The sequence below is a fragment of the Bombyx mori genome, chromosome 9 (assembly GCF_030269925.1).
Source record: "Bombyx mori chromosome 9, ASM3026992v2".
In the NCBI taxonomy this organism is placed as follows: domain Eukaryota; kingdom Metazoa; phylum Arthropoda; class Insecta; order Lepidoptera; family Bombycidae; genus Bombyx; species Bombyx mori.
This window is the reverse complement of record NC_085115.1, coordinates 5,539,804-5,558,243: the sequence shown is the minus strand read 5'-3', so window position 1 is coordinate 5,558,243 and position 18,440 is coordinate 5,539,804. Positions and strand designations below refer to the sequence as shown.

At 36.5% G+C, this 18,440-nt stretch overlaps 1 protein-coding gene across 5 annotated transcripts in view; it reads right to left on the bottom strand.

Annotated features, from left to right (window-relative positions):
• The window catches only part of sNPF (short neuropeptide F), an 82,303-nt gene that overhangs the window by 41,626 nt on the left and 22,237 nt on the right, over positions 1–18,440 (bottom strand). For 2 of the 5 annotated variants that reach the window (XM_062669939.1, NM_001134257.1), the window contains 1 exon segment: positions 9,791–9,862. The exons of 2 other annotated variants lie outside the window; for them this stretch is intronic. The gene's annotated coding sequence lies outside the window, so the exon portion shown is untranslated. 5 annotated transcript variants of the gene reach the window in all.

Genomic DNA, 18,440 nt, shown 5'->3' with positions numbered 1-18,440 from the left:
AAGCAACGCTGTGTCCGAGCGCCGATGAAACACTAAAATGCCTTTATTACGCCGGTGAGCAAGGAAAATGCATAATTTTCACATAAAATATTTTATTACTAACAACAAGTCTTAGGGTTAAGACACACTTTATAAGAACGCAAAACGTCAATCTTCACAAAAGCTATTTTTAGTTAAAACTAGTGGTCTCCTGGTAGTCGAAATTCGACTATAATTAATTTAAATTATAAGTTTTTACACTATTATGATTCTACTACTTCTATAATCACAGATTTCGCCAAGACGACATTAAAGACAAATAGGTGTTAATAAAGACAAACAATATTCAATCTATTCTCAATTTGACCACAGACTATAAGCAATAAGAAAGGCTTGACAATAAACAAATAGTATGCCTGCGTGTGTGTGTGTCAAATACATGGAGTGTGTGTAATGCTTTTTTTTATCGATTTAATGTATTTTTATGCATGATTTAAAAAAACATTAACATTGCGCACTCCTTCTCTATATTCTCTATAAGTGTGGGAAATTTCATACTCCTCCGTCCGCGCAATTTTCGTAAAAAGGGGTACAAAGTTTTTGCTTCACGTATTAATAATATATAGATGATTATGATTAAGTTTGGATTAAGAATAATTTAGAAAAATCTAATTTGTTGTTTTAATGTAACACTTGTAATATATTTGACAATTTTGTACGTTTAATATAAGTTCAAAAATACTGTTAGTTAATATTGTAAAAAAAATTCCTACCTAAGCTGAAGGCCTTGAGAGACCATATTATCAGCGTCACCGGGCAAGTAGGTGAGTTCACGTGGCTCAAACCTGACGCTGTTGCTAACACGAACCCTAGCATGAGTCGCGCTTCGCAGAATCTACCACCGGATCGGAAACGCGACCCACTGAGAAGATCCGGCAAGAAATTCAGTGGGCTGTGTCTGAGGGTTTACTTACTCGCCGAGCCCTTCGTCGCAAGCAATGGGTTCGGCGAGAACGATGACCGGTGCTTGGGGTACCTAAAAGCACCGTTAGTGAATCGGGAGGATCGGAAATGACGTGTTTTGGACGACGTCGACTGTTTACCATTCAGTCTGCAGGATCGAGAATGTGTGTTTTATGCTATGAGTTGTTAGTGTCAGAAACGTGATTTTCTGTACCGCACTTGGGACAAAATTATATTATTATATAATGCTTCTTTTGCCTTACGCAAGAAACTTTTTCTTTTGTACGACTACGATAATACTTTTCTTCATAAAACAGAAGAGAAAAGTTTAGGTTATTGTGCTGTTTCTTTTGTTTTTAATAACATTTTAAGTCCTTTAATTCTTGTGAAACGTTCAAAATGAAAGAAATATTGTGAATATCGGACAAAGAGTATGCTGATTTCGGGTACGCCCGTTACGAATGTCGAATACTTTACGACCGCCTAAATCGTTAAGTTTATACTCAACTAACTCAATCGACAAAATTTAAATAAACTTTTCATTATAATGCTAAGTGATTTTTGTCGATAGCAAAATAAAATCATTATTGGATCATGATCCTAGTAGTTAGTAGTCCTAGCTTTGGGTTAGAAATAAGCTGTGATATTTCGGATACTGTGGCATTTACGTTGTGATATAAAACTAAAACAAAAAAAAATATGCTAATCTAGTAGTCTAGTATTTCTGCACTTTTCTACTTTATTTTTGAGTGAATGTTTTGCAAGCGCATCGTATTTCATACAACATAACTCTTTTCTGATACTGCTACAACAGCTCTATTCGACTATAATATTTAATGTATGAAATAGAAAATTTATTAAAATGATTGAAAAGAAAAACATTCATTCACACACAATCTGTAAAATAATTTCTAGCGATAAATCTGGGAGAGTAAACAACGTCTATTTACATCTGTAATGTCACATTGTAGTGTTCAATAATTCTTGATTCGGGCCACGTCACGGTCCGCAGGCTACGGAGACGCGTTTACACTTAAATTAAATTTCCTCCAAAGAAATTTCATTTTCACCGGCAATTCCTGAAGTGCTAAAACATTTCAAGATGCTCCAAATGTACTGTTAGAAAATTAATATTATTTTTTAGTTAATTGTGAGGTTGTTATAAGAATTGTGTTTTTGGAAGAATAAACTGTCCTAACCACCATTTTTCTTATTAATGCGCATTTTTGGAAAAAAAAGGACTTGGTCTATTTTCGTAAATATTTAGATTAGTACAATTAGCTGTGATTTCATCTGTACATCTAATCTATTATTTCTTCCTATTATTTACTGGTGGCAGGACCTCTTGTGAGTCCGCCTATTTGTGCCGTGAAGCAGTAATGCGTTTCGGTTTGAAGGGTGGGGCAGCCGCTCTAACTATACGTGAGACCTTAGAACTTGTATCTCAAGGTGGGTGGCGTATTTACGTTGTGGATGTCTATGGGCTCCAGTAACCACTTAACACCAGGTGGGCTGTGAGCTCGTCCACCCATCTAAGCAATAAAAAAAAATCTTCTGTCCACATGCATATCCTCTCTACGCATCACATTTTTTTTTTTTTTTTTATTGCCCTTGTAGGCAGACGAGCATACGGCCCACCTGATGGTGAGTGGTTACCGTCGCCCATGGACTTCAGCAATGCCAGGGGCAGAGCCAAGCCGCTGCCTACCGCTTAATACTCTCCACAAGCCTCGTTTGAAGAAGGACATGTCATAGCGCTCAGGAAACACCGTGGAGGGGAGCTCATTCCATAGCCGGATGGTACGTGGCAAAAAAGATCTCTGGAAACGCACTGTGGATGACCGCAGTGGCTCCAGGTAGTATGGATGAACTCTACTCCGGTGGCGGGCGGTGCGATGGTAAAAACGAGATGCCGGTATCATCTCGAACAATTCCTCAGAGCACTCCCCATGGAACATACGGTACAAAATACAGAGGGAACCGAAGTCCCTCCGCAGACCCAGAGGCTCCAAACGATCCGTGAGAATGGGATTATCGACAATCCGAACGGCCCTCCTCTGTATGGAGTCAAATGGAAGAAGCTGGTATTTGGGAGCCCCGGCCCAGAGATGGGAGCAGTACTCCACGCGAGGCCGGACTTGTGCTTTATAAAGCAAAAGCCTTTGTCCAGGCGTGAAGTACCGCTTCGCTCTGTTGAGGACTCCCAGCATTTTGGACGCCAACTTGGCTTTGCCTTCCAAATGACTCCGAAACTGGACATCGCTCGAAATGTCGACCCCAAGTATCCCAATACTCTCGGAAGGTTGCAGGGATACTCCTTGGAATTGCGGCGCCATGACAAAGGGGTCCTTCACATGTCCATACTTCACTAACCGTCCGCTCTTTAATTTATCAATCACTGGGATTATTTTCATATTTTCTTCTCTTCTCTTATTTTATCTTGTCCTTTATTGTCATTCCACACATCCATTCGCATTTCTGCCGCATACACTCCTCTTTCATGCTTTACTTTCGTCACCTAACATTCAGATCCATACAGCACGACAGGTCTAATCTTCGATCAACAATAGTAACTGTGGATCGAAGGGTCTAATGATCGTTTTGAGCTTAAAGGGCATTCTGCGATCGCATGCTGTTGTAGAGACCTGTCGCCATTTCACCCAACCAGCGTTTATTCGACTCGCTCTCTAGGTAAAACATTCCAATTTTTTTTTTGTATTCAAAACGCGAAATATCACATTTTACGCACTAACAACCATTCTATAAAATCATTTTAATTCCTACGCAGTTTCGGTTATTAGAGAGTTTAGCAAATTTCTCGTCGAAAGCTATTTTATCAATATGCCCGGATTCGTGCTTTCCTATGGCTAGTCTAGGCGGTTGAATTGGTCGGTCGAACGCAATCACACCGCCACCGCAACGAGAAAACCTTTGTAATTAATTGGTAGTTATTTGTTTCCATTTCCCGACCGATTTCAATGAGATTTGAATTGGTCGGTTAATAGAATTACGGTTTTGCCAATTCGAAAATTTAATCCGATGTTGTTTTACAAAGTTTTAACGATGATAACTTGTCCTGCGAATGTATTGTTCGTCTTTAGATTTATTGGATAACCACTTGCATTGTTTGATTCAATTGCTATTTACATTCAACGAAATCTAATTATAGCCAGCTTAGATTAGTAAATAAAGCATTTCTCCGGTTTCCGTTAAAACTAAATCATTGAGAGAAATTAATGACAGATTGAAGAGAAGTTTAAAACAACACGAAAAACAACTTCGAAGCTAATATTAAACTTAGGTTCCATCAAGCCATTTATCCTGTATTTCGATTATATTGTCATTACAAAACCTATTGTAAAACTTTCATCATTAAGTATTTTCATGAATCATTTAAAGATATTTGAGCAAGCACACAAGCGTTAGTTTTAAATTGAACCATGACGAATGTAATTGAAAGTAAGAAAGTAAGAAATAAGCAGTGCCTTTGTACATAATTTTCCTATTACTCTGTACTGTGTCTTGTTTTCTGTGTGTACATAAATAAATAAATAATAAATAAATAAATTGAAACAATGATCATCTGATATAGTACGTAATTTGATTTTGCAAGGTTTTAATTACCTCGCTCTCTTTTACATAGATTCGAATTTTGTAATTGTTTTTCAATTACATCCCGATACATAGAAAATTGAAATTGTAAACATAGCTCTAATCCGATTAGTTCGTAATGTAGTAAGTATATCGCAAAATAACAACAAAACCCTTTTTTTATTGTATTTTTTTTTTAGGTAATTTCTGTAGTTATCTTTAAACTAACAAATTGATGAGCTGAACATATGAAATTTGGCACAAAGCTCAGAAATTGGGACTTTTTAGTTAGTTTTAAAACACGAAATATATTTTTTCTAATTACATACCGTTTGAACAGCGTTGTCTAAAATTAACGTCATCATTTCCCGTGGCGATAATTACTTTGACGTCTAACCGCACCTCATATAAGACAATCAGGAGGCTGACCGCTGAACTTCCTATGACAAGATGATTCTATTCCAACATGATGATATTTTTCTTATTTTAGTTACTAGTCGAAATACTTCAATTGTAAGCAGTTGTATTCTACACGAGGTTCGATTTTTTGACTTTGGTCGTGTATTTATTCTACTGATAATAAAATAAGCCTTAAAACTTAATTGAGTATACATCGGCTATACCTCAAAGTACGTTCTGCACGGAAAAATATTGAATAAAAATTTCATTCATTTTACTTACATACGTATCTACAGATGAAGCGTTTGAATGATCGACGATATTCAATGAATCGATATTTCCGTGGCTCTCCATTTTAAGAAGTAAAATTCTTAAACAATGAGATCGTCATCTTGATTGATCGACAAGGAGGTAAAAGCCTATTCGTTTATTTTACTGAATTATAATTTTTTGCGAGGTATTGAGAAGACTCCACAGCAATAGTCTTTCAAGCAGCCTGACACTGTTTCGTAATGCGGCGATTACTATGAGAATGTTCCGAGTAACCCTCTCTGCATAATGTAGTGATATCTAGTTTGAGTGTTGTAGCTTCGAAGTCAGTCGACGATTTAATCGATTTGATTTTAAAATTCAAATGAGAAGAATAAATTCTGCACAAATGCCCGCAGAGTTCCTAAATTCAGAAACAAAGTTTTGATTAACTGGAATTTTCAAATTGATTTTAATCAAGTATCTGTGGTCTGATCCTACATAGTAGGCCACGGTACTCGTATGAAGCCAAACTGACTATGTCTGCTTTCAAACTGAATTAGTTATTTCATTCATTCCATTCCATGTGAACTATTCCACGATATTTTCGGGATTTGATGGTAAGGCGTTTTTGTAATTCAGAGATCTGACATATCAAGTCCAATGGTCAATTAATGTGGGTCAACATCTACGCTATTAAAAAATATAAAACATAGTTGGTAATGCATTTTAATTTGGGTAAGTTTTTTTAAGCAAATGAATAGGAGCTACATATTAATTCAATTGTTTGCGAGCTGCTCACAAAATTGCGTCTAATGAACCAACCCTTCGAGTAAATTTCTGTAACAACATAAAATATAAGTATGAATTACTTATAATGAGAAGGTAATTAATGCAATACACCCAAAAATATTGTACAAGTAATATACAATTGACTGAAAACTAAGATAGAAGTTTATGTATTTACCTAAACTTCTATGTTCGCTATCTGCCAGTCACATATTTAAATTATTTTCTCAGTAATCCTTTATACGAAAAAGCGGTTACATGAATTAGACGGGCGCGTGAGTAAACTGCCGCTGTTCCAAAACTAAAGCTCCTCCGTACGAATTGCTAAGGTTTGCGGCTTGCCTTCTATCAAACAGCCACAGGATCTTGATATTTGTTTATCCGCTCCAATAACACTGAAGGGAGTTCCCGTTGAAGACCATAATCATAATGCTAATAAGGCTCTTTGGCTTATTCGGCATAATATTCATTACACGTCAAGAAATTTTCATTGACTTTCTCATTACCTTAATTAAGTAGGAGCTCACAACTCTTCTGGTGGTACACAGCCACCGAAAACCACTGACACCACCGAGTGAATCCGCTTAACTTCAGACATCGGTTTTTAGAATTACTTGTTTTTTAAATATTATTTGAAAGCAAGAACTGTTGTACATATAGTAAGGGATTTTATAATTGCACTCGTTTAGATACTCTGATGTTATTGTGGAAATAAAACTCTTATGTACATAATGCTAAAAGATAGGAAATTAATTAAAATGAATAAAAAAGTAAATCGAACTTTGTACATTTATGTAAACGAAAAATCATAAACTGATATCATAGTAGGTGGGATTACAACTATAAAAAAAGGACGACTGGCTATGGACATATCACAAAATATACTGATCCCGTATAAGAATAGTGGGACTCACGGTCTTAGTTTACTTAAGACGTTATAAGTTCTTAAAACAGATCTGGAACACATATCTTATAAACCGTAAGGTGTTCTAAATGTTTTAAAATATGATTGGATTATTCGTTTTTGTTTTTAAAAGTCGCCACTCTTGTAACTGAATAAGTCCTCGCAAACACTCTTGTAATACTAATTGAGCTTGATGAAAAAGGATGGTCATTTTTCTGTTTAAAAAAATTAGCAGAATAATTTATTTTCACGAGCTTTTTAGGGTGAACGTTTCATCAGGACTCTGTTATTCCTTTATCAGTGTCTTTAAAATGTTTATCAAAAACACAATACTATCCCAAATCTGAATACGATTAAACCGGCAACTACTACTTGAAAAAATGATCTACATTAGCATAATCCATTAAAGATCCGTGAAATGTTATCCTACCCTTACATAAAATTCGAAAATTATGCAACCGCCTCTTAGCTTCCTTTTTAAAGGTTGTTCGGACATTTGATATTAGAAAACCGCCACGGCCCGACAATTAGGTGCTATAATATTTTCACAAATTATCTCCCGCGAGGAAGAGCTGAGTGTGGCGTCACGTTTGTAATTTTTTTAATGGGATGGCGCCGTGAGAAAACTGCCGTTGTTTTAATGTAGATGACCTTTTACAGAGATTAAATACAAATTATGAGAATAGACGAGAGAAAACGCTTCGTTTGTTTGGAACCATGCAAATCAGCCGGCTACTTTGGGTACATTACATTCAACGCTTTCAATGTAAACATTGACATAGAAAGCATAGAAATTGTTATGATAAACATAAAAAAAATAAAAAATCTAGTTTATTTATTTTCTTGCTCACATAATGTTCATGATATACACAGTTCCCGTAAAGACATGTAGATACAGAGATAGAGGGAGGCTGGTTTAATGAGTTGAAAAACAATCACATCACAGGTGAATAAGCGACGGGCTTCTGTTTTGTTGTCTATATGTAGTCTTTATAAGTGCTTATTATAAAAACAGCACTTAATTAATTTTTACTGGTATTGTTACTTTAGAATTTTGGCATTCGTTTACTTATTTATCTACAATTGGATATCAGGGAAGTGTACTGAACTATCTAATTGAAATGCATTTCACGCAGAATTTTTGCTTGCAAATATAACTTCCATCAAAAATGCGTGTTGTACTTGAACTATAACAAGTTCTTCTAAACGGCTTTAAAACAAATAGAAAAAGATAGGTCTAGTAGGTCAAATCGGAAATTATTGTTTTTTTTTTGTACGCAAAATTATTTAAATAGGTGAAGCTAAATTTTGGATTTTTTTATGGAAATACGTTTTAACTAAAAGCGTTTTTTTTATGTAGACTTTGTATAAAATTTGTTAGTACATATTTGTTTCATTTAAAGAAAAAACTATCGCGCATTAACTTTCTTTTCCCCATACCTTTGGATTGTGCATATGAAATTTGTGCAGACGTCAATAATAATTAATGAGTACTTTAATATAAGGTCTTATCCGTTTAATTTTTCGAAGCCAATTCGGCTGGAAATTGTTTTGTGTTTATTGCATTACCGTTTATTGCAGCTGTTTACCAGAATATAAAAGACCATTACCAAAGAACATTAATGTAAAAATAACAAAATTCTTATCTATTAATGTTTCTTACTAAATCGAGCATGACAAAATTACAATATTAATAATAATTTTTACTGGTGGTAGGACCTCTTGTGAGTCCGCACGGGTAGGTACCACCACCCTGCCTATTTCTACCGTGAAGCAGTAATGCGTTTTGGTTTGAAGGGTGGGGCAGCCGTTGTAACTATACTGAGACCTTAGAACTTATATCTCAAGGTGTGTGGCGCATTTACGTTGTAGATGTCTATGGGTTCCAGTAACCACCTAACACCAGGTGGGCTGTGAGCTCGTCCACACATCTAGGCAATAAAAAAAGAAAAAAAAAATTTAATTTTTATTCTTGTAATGTTAGAAATAGTGTAACGTACTAATGTTTTGAAATCAGTTCACAGAACTTATGAAGAGGAACAATTTCTTCGTGTAGAGGGTTAAATATATTATTCTACATATAATTGTACTTTGCTACTACTCGTAAATTATAACTTGGAATTATAATTGAAGTTCTTTCGATGTGAAATTGATAAAGTTTCCGTAGAACTAAAGCGTTATTGGTTTTCGTCATTGCTTAAAAAAAACATATTTGCAATGAAGTAACTACTACGTTCATTTTGTAATACGACGATTTTCATTTTTTTCTTTAATACATAAGTAAATAACAAATTGTTTAAGTACAAAAAGCATTGAGTCACTTTTTTTTTCTACAGAGCAAGACGATCAACCTTTAATTTGTTGCTTTCCGTTTGTAAATTTATTAAAAAAGTTTTGAGAAACGTTTACCGAACATAATTTTCTTTAATAAACTTTCTCATTTAGATTTACGGTCAATTAACTTGACGCTGTTAACAGAACCATCCAAGTCTACTTTAAATGCTTCAGTAGTTTTTATAGTCTTAGAAGTTAGTATTATTACATTTAATTAATCTGTTGTATTTTTAATTCATAAATATATAATTTTGTCTGTCATTGCCAATTTCAGGGTTTGTGATGAGAAAATAAAAGATTATTAATTGTAACTAAATTTTTTTATGTCCTTTATGGGTAAAATGATTTCTATTCATTGAAGTCAGCAATGCCAAGGGCAAAGCTAAGTCCTGTCTAGCGCTAAATCTTTTTGGCATTATTATCTAAAAAAAAACTTTATCTCTATATAATTATATTTTTCAATTACTTTATACACCATAGATGAAAAATCCTTAGTAAATGTAAAATAAAAATAAATAAAAAGTCGTACATAGAGTACTGAACCAGTTTTTCCTGGATAATGTTCAGAATGATAAAACTTACCTTTCGATACGATGGCGGGAACCTGTAGGTGCTGGTACCACGGACTCGATGGGGTTACACGAATTCAATGGTGAAGCTTTCAGGATTGCAGGCTTATATAGTCGTCCGCCCCGCCCACCGCCTTCAGGGGGGCGGGTTTAACATCGCCACCGTGTGAAAAACTTTCATACGAAAAGTTTTTAAAACTTGTACTAAACTGTAATATGTCGAATCGAAATCTTATAGGAGCTTTATTTAAAGCTATTAATATTTGTAGAACTAGTTTTTTTTTGTTTTTCATTGTTCCACAGAAAGATGGAAATCATAACAAAATATTAATACGAGAAAATCTAGATGGAATATTTGTATGTGTATTTTTTGTTTTAGTTAATTTTATTGAAGTTGTTATCTTCATAAGATCATTGCTATTCAGTTCTACTTTTATTTGCAATTTATAATTTAACAAATATTATTAACATTTTGTATATATTTAATACATTTATAGAAATAGGTGACGAGGTATTAGTTCCCAAGTCGTCTTGTCCTATATTGATGCGCATTGTGCTCGCATCGACTGAAGCAATTATTCCGCTATGCAAATCTAGCAGGAAGATTGCAGTTTTTTCTAATTACATACCCAACGTAAAATATTTCACTGGTTTTCACGAATGGCTTCTGCAATGAATAAATTAATAATATCGTGTGATAAACATATAAATCGCATTCGTTATTCAACTATTGGTGACGAAACACCATACTGAAAGCCCGGAGGGTTAATTTTTTTTGCTTACAACGAGCTCACAGCCCACCTGGTGCTAAGTAGTTACTAGAGCCCATAGACATCTACAACGTAAATGTTGCCACCCACCTTGAGATATGAGTTCTAAGGTGTCAGTATAGTTACAACAGCTGCCCCACCCTTCAAACCGAAACGCATTACTGCTTCACGGCAGAAATAGGCGGGGTGGTGGTACCTACCCGTGCGGACTCACGCGAGGTCCTACCACCAGTAATTACGCTAATTATATCAATAATCCCTCAACCTGCCTATTTCTGCTGCGAGTCTGTCATTCGTTTCGTATTTAACAGTGCGACAGTCGTTAAACCATGATACATAATTAAAACATAGACGCCATGTGAGTGTCGGCATTACGCTAGGTAGCGGTAGGTCAGCGATAGGTAGCGGCTTGGCTCTGCCCCTGGCATTGCTGAAGTCCATGGGCGACGGTAACCACTCACCATCAGGTGGGCCGTATGCTCGTTTGCCTTCTTCTTCTTCTTAGTCGAATACTACATTGCTGAAGGTCGTGTCCTTGAAAGCCCTTCGTGGCTCTTTGTACCCTCAGCTTCCATTTGCTTCGGTTTTCGGCTTCTCTCAGGGCATTCGCAACAGAGAGTCCAGTGAGCGCAGTTATCTGATCCGACCAACGGTTTGGTGGCCGGCCGGCGGGTCTTTTCCTTTCTACCTTGCCCATCACAATCAATCTTTCAAGGTTGTCTGGTGGCCGCCGAGCAATATGACCAAAGTAACCAAGAACCTTCTGGTAGCAAATCGTCGACAGTCTCGTTTCTGTGCGAAGTTGCCCGAGGACAGATTTGTTTGTTCTCTTGGCGGTCCAGGGTATGCGGAGCATTCTTCGCCAACACCACATCTCGAAGCTTCTATTTTTTTCCGCTCTGTTGTTCGAATCCTCCATGACTCTGCACCATAGAGGAAAATCGAGAAAACCAACGTCCGGACTAGTCTCATCTTGGTAGCATTGGAGACTTTTCTGTCCTGCCAAATACGTGTAAGCTTGCTCATCGCAGCTTTGGCCATCGTCTGCCTACAAGGGCAATAAAAATAAAATAAAAAAAATAGCTATCAATCGGCTTTGGAAACCATTTGAATCCAGGAGGACCGTGAATTTCAGACAGCCGTAAAAGACCCAACACAGATGTGATAGTATAATTCGTGCAATTGAATACAATAACAGATTTCTGAATTAAAGAAAACTCTGTAATGCGGATACAGGTGTTCAGGCGTATAGAATTTGAAACGATACCGTACAGACGTCGGATTACGGAGGCTCGCTTTAAGGAATACGTTCTCGTTGAAAGAATCAGGAAATACCGCTACCATTATGAATTCAAATCCGAATTTCCTTCATATTATAATAAAAGCAAAAATACTCATAAGTCACTTAAATATGGTATGTTCCTTTACTTTGTAAATTTTAATTTAGAAATATATATTTTATACACATTTTCAATTTTATGTCAATTAAAAGTTTATACGCACTGTGACTTTTGACCAATAAATGATTTTCTGAAAACAATTGCTTTTGGCATTACATAATATTTGTCTGTAATTTTTTGTTTTTCATTTTCATTTTGCATTATTGTAACCATACCATAAGTTATTAGCCGGTCTATTCATTTCTGAGTTTGTTTTAATGACCCAGATTTTTGTGGTAAACAGTCATATTTCATAGTGGAAATAAGTAATAGTTTATAGTAATATAATATTAACTAGAGGTCCCGCAGTAGTCGAAATTCGACTATAATTAATTGGAATTGTAAGTTTGTACACTATTATGATTGTATTTTATACTTCTATAATCACAAATTTCGTCAAGACTACATTATAAAAAATATTAACAAAGACAAACAATATTTAAATCTATTCTCAATTTGACAACGGACGTCAAGAACAAAAGTTTGACAATAAATAGTATGCATGCGTGTGTGCCTCAAATACATGGTATGTAGTGTGTGTAATGTTTTCTTTATTGATTTAATGTATCTCTTATGCATTATTTAAAAAAAATATTAGCATTGTGCACTTCTTCTCTATATTCTCTATAAGTGTGGAAAATTTCATACTCCTCCGTCCGCGCAATTTTCGTAAAAAGGGATACAAAGTTTTTGCTTCACGTATTAATATATAGATAAATACAAAAAGTACTTCTGTCCTTCTTTAAATGAAGCTAAAGAGTCTTCTGCAGTCTTCAGTACGCATGTTTTCTATGCCCTTCGCATTGCTCTAAGTGGGTCCTTTGCTCTTATGCACGTGAAACTGTAAATATATCTGTTATCATGTACACATGGTAAATTCATTTACATTTCTCTTTTATTTTTAATATCAGATACTCCTTATGTAACTATGGGATACATCTTATTTCCGTACAGGTTTAGAATATAGGTCAGAAGGAATGGGCCACCATGGTATGCTGCGGTCGAATCAGGATATGCGGTTTTCTAAATTGAAAAACAAAATACTGTTATGAGTTCGGCTTTCATCATTTTGGACTCTCTTAACCGCTTTACACACCGTGAGCCGCGTCTGCATTTATAAATCGATAAAAACAAAGAAAAGTTGGTACCTACCGCAGGATATCCTCAGCATCGCCTCAACATTCAATACGAACGGTTCGTATTGAATTGCAAGAAAGAAATCAAATACACGAGACGTATTACCCGCAAACGTTGGATTCGATTATTATAATAACTAAGTCGTTCGCAAAGCTATTCATATTACGATCTCATTCCCGGAGTTAGACGATATTTAAGTTTGGTAACTGATAATCGCTACACCAGGTGAGCCGAGAGCTTTGATGCTCGCCTAGAGCAATGAAAATCAAATATATTAAATATTTTACATTTTACTATTGGCAGGACATATTATAAGCCCGCAAGAGTAGGTACTACCATTTTGCCCATCTTTCTTTTTATTTTTATTGCCCTTGTAGACAGACGAGCACACGGCCCACCTGATGGTGAATGGTTACCGTCGCCCCTGGACTTCAGCAATGCCAGAGGCAGAACCAAGGTGCTGCCTACCGCTTAACACTCTCCACAAGCCTCTTTTAAAGAAGGACATGTCATAGCGCTCGGGAAACACCAGGAGGGGAGTTCATTCCATAGCCGGATAGTCAGATGGTACGTGGCAAACGTACGTACGTCTCTGGTTTGACATTCGTTCTGGTTTGAAAGTTGAGACAGACAATTCAAATGAGTCTCCATCTTTTTGTCCCGGGGAGGACAGCGACATGCACGTTGGGTGGTTTCATCATAGACATCAACAACGTAAATGATGACACCCAACCTGAGACATGAGTTTTAAAATCTCAGTTTTACAGTAAAACGACTGCCTCACCCTTCAAACCGACGCGCATTACTTCTTTAAGGCAGAAAATAGGTGGGGTGGCGGTTACTACTCAGGCGAGCTTTAAACCACACCATTACCAGTATCTATGGGTCCTGTAACCACTTAGCACAAGGTGCGCCGTTAGGGCGGACAAGGACTCCGATAAACCGATAAATTTGATTACGATATTTTTAATTTAAGTTTAGTTATTTATAAAGGATTTTCAGTAGGATTTTCAGCCGGTTTTGCGGTAGGCAGCGGCTTGGCTCAGCCCGTGGCATTGCTGAACTCCATGGGCGACGGTAACCATTCACAATCAGGTGGGCCCTATGCTCGTCTGCCTACAAGGGCAATAAAAAAAAAAGCTCGATGACACGTCAACCATATCACACATCGATGCGAACAAAAAAACAATAATTACATTTTAACAGTTGAACTTCGTTGTTTAAATGACATTAATAGCTGTAATTAATCACACGGGAGAATATTTACATAAATGGGATTACTTTGTGACGTATTTTGCGTCAAGCACCGCAATTAGTGCGATGTCAAATATTTAACTAATTAGTCACTCAATATTTTAGGGTTCCGTGATCAGATGGCAAACATGTTACACTTTAATTTCCTCGTCCAGCTATCTTCTTCTTCTAATTTTGGAATATTTTCTTCGGCTCTCATGGTATTTTGTGTCAGTCTCTTGTACTCTACTCCACAACTTCAAATGCTTTTATTACTTATATGGGTGGACGAGCTCACAGTCCACCTGGTGTTAATTGGTTAGTGGAGCCCATGGATATCTACGACGTAAATGCGCCACCCACCTTGAGATATAAGTTCTAAGGTCTTCAGTATAGTTACAACGGCTTTCACGGTAGAAATAGGCTGGGTGGTGGTACCTACTCGCGCGGACTCACAACTGTAACTCCTGCTATAATGTCCGAAGATAGAAACCTATAAATGTTACCTACCTATATATTTGGCAATTCCTACCCGGATTGAGATTTCTGAGTAACTATTGAAAAATTACCTTTATTTGTTTAGTTGTCCCGCACTGTCCCGCACTGTCCCACATAGCCCCCACTTCTTCCATGCAAAATAAGCAGAATTCGACGAAAGTCAGGCACTCTTTAGGTAGGTGCCTCCCAATATGCCTTCACAAAAGCAATTAGGGCTTTGCTACAAATGTTTTAGCTGATTTCTCCAAAGTCCTTTGCTGTAATTTTCACTTTTTTTTTTTTTTTTTTTTCCACAGAGAAAATCGCCGGATCCCCACCCGCGCGGCAGGTGGGGTATGTGGGAGTTGAACCTCACTAAAAAAAACTCCTGCCGCTCACAACCGGCGCCCTACCTCGGACCGGGCCGGAGCCCAGTCGGGGCTATTGAAACGGCGGGACAGGGTTGACGCAGAGCACATTACATCCATCCCACTGTCCCACGGACGCCGGACCGATGGCCGCCAGCGACACGACCGCCGGTTCCCTCGTTCAGCGGGCCGAGAGGCAGCTTTGATAGCGCCGCGTTACACCTTCCCCCAGAGCGGTCGGGGGAACGCGGTCCACCATCACCCGGCTTCCTATTGCGGGTGAACGTGCAAAGCACGCCACCCCACGTCTGAGTCTCTCCCCGCACAAAACGGGTGGGACCCCTAGCTCTTAGGGGGCCAGGTCACGGATACGACCCCGGTCCCGACCCCCTGCTCGGCGGCGGCGGGTTTCTGCGTAGTGAGGAGAGCTTTCCCTCACTCGCCCCGCCGTGTAATTTTCACTTAGAAACTTTTTAGTGTTTATTATTGTCATTGTAAGAAGGTTAGTATAAAAACCTTGTAACGGTAACTAGTGAATGTGAGTCGTGGATATCAGCATTACCAGGGGTACAGCCAAACCGAGGTATTACTTCATTTGGAATGATCCTTTAGCGTATTACCAGACCATACTCATAACAATCCCAATCCATTATTCAGGTTAATTGCTTTTTCATATCCAATTCATACTAATACTACTAGATTGAGATTTTGTATATCTTGAAAATATATTGTTTCTCTAGAATATTACACCTGACCTACCTTTTGTCGGAAAAACACAAATTGTACTATCCAATAGATAGAAGGGTGATTGGAATCGAAATCATTCACAAGTCACAACATAGTTACGAGACTTTTACAACACAAGAGTTTGTTTCTCATAAAATAATGAAATTATTACACATTCACGATTAATAATATATTACTGAAATCATAAGGGTAAAATAGTATTTGTATAAAGTATAACATACTGTGTCATCTTTGTAATTTCAGATTTGTAAATATATGTAACTTGTTTGATTTTTTTTTGTATTTGTAAAAAAGGCTTGTAAATATTTTTAACTAATAATTTGTTAAAGCATATTTTCATAATTAACGTAATCGTATCGGATAGACATCGTATAGTTTAACTAGCTCGCAACAGAAAGTAATGAGGCTGTCACGGAAAACGCGCCCCCCGTAAATCAGGTATCAGTAACTATATTCGTCACGTCCTTTCACCTGACCGTAATGGATTTTATTTATCTTTATTAGGTATCCATTAACCATTCATGTTAGTGATATTTCTTTCGCACACTTTTCACAAAAAGATTAATAAATACATTTTATGTTATTTTGCCGTCCGATATGATTTTCTTTTGTATGTCCTTTTAGTGTTTTTTTTTGTAGGTTGTAATGTGTTAGCACATATTTCTCAGGGCGAAACTGTCATGTATTCTGGTTTGGAAGGATTCATTATGCAATATAATAAGACATGGATGCGGGTTACGATATTTAGGATATCATGTCGTAGCAAGCTCACATATTCATCTCGTGTGCATTAAAAACAATAAAATTACTTTACACTCGGAAAGCGTTAGGGAAATTGATTGATTTTATTTTACAATGAACCAAAACACGAGCGTTATTTAAATTATACATATAACATACACAGCATATAAAGGTTTAAACCATAATATCTACAATGTATAAATGAAGAAGAAGTCCATTATAAATACACTTTAAATTCAATGAGGGTCTTAAAATCAATTTTCTCCGCCAATGTTCTTGTTACAACACAACCATATTATTTAACAGTTAAGATTCATTTTTCTTTGAACTATGTCGAGTAAGCGTAGTTTATCTTTCTTAACAGCTGAATGAACATTCATTGAACGTAGTAGGTATGTAAAATCTCTCGTAACACGATCGATGCTTCAAGAGTAAGAATAAGAGATAATGTAAGCTTCTTCGCTGATATTGTTTGTTTTTAAAACGGTTTTCCGTTACGCAGAGAACACTTTGTGCTTTCTTTAAGTTCGTGTATTCGTTAGCGGTAACTTAAAATAAACAGAATGCTCAAATGTGGAATAAGTTCATGTTGAAATATAGTTATGATATTACGATATTTTAATGTGAGAGGTCAAAGTATAAAAAAGATATTTATTTGAAATTTTGATGCTACATTGAAAATTATCACAAATTATTTCTTGTTATATATGTGTGTATTCTTTTTCTGGCTTCAGCTGCCTCAATACTGGCCTCAACCGTGACCAATCATAGCGTGGTTTTCTTGGGATATAATCATGGTGGGTTCCCACGTCCTTCCATGTCAGTCTTTTTAGAAGGGATTTAGTCCTTCGCGGCCACTGAAAACCACTGCGAGATCGCCTTTTGCATCCGGGCTTGGAACCGGCAATGGCGGAGTTAATATGTGTGTGTATAAGATTATTAAAAAATGAGAAGAAATGCCAAGTAATATATTGCTATGGAATCAAAGAAACTCCAATCGAAAATTTCTGTTCCTTTAATTTAATGTATTGTGATTTTTTAACTATGTGCACCCTATATTCCTTTATCGGTAATATGAAATTCTCAGCAGATGAGGTTTTAAGCTAAAGAAATTCATTCTCTACACATGTTTGTGAAAAAAATAATAGTACGCCAAATAAATTACAATTAAAAAGCAGTTTAAATAAATAATAAACAAAATAATAAAATACAATGATTGAAATACAGTATATATCTTTGTTAGCTCGTTATTGTTATCTTAATATTTACGTCAGATCTAAATCCCAATATGCTATTTACTCAGTAACATATCGTTTCAAAACATAAAACAGTGCCTTTATGACCACTTTCATAAGACCATAAAATCACGGAACACGGTGTACACACGACATTACGAAATATTGCTAGTTATTCAATACATCGCTTCCTCTCGAAGAATCAACGTTCAGTACATTAAAACATAACGTGAAATGTACGATAAATACAGAACACTCGACTATTAGTAAAATAACCTTTCAACGCTGAATGATAATGCGTCGTTAATATTTGTATAATCGTTTAGATTAATGCCCCCGTGGGTGGGCAGTACAACATTAAATTGAAATGCGCAAAAGGTTTACACAACGCCCAGAGACCGTGGCGCCGAATCTTTTCAGCAATAACGTGTTGAAGTGAAAATAGTTTTAATGAAAATAGTTAATTGTTAGAACTTATGCTCTATCACCGATAACTATACTGAAACCTCAGAACTT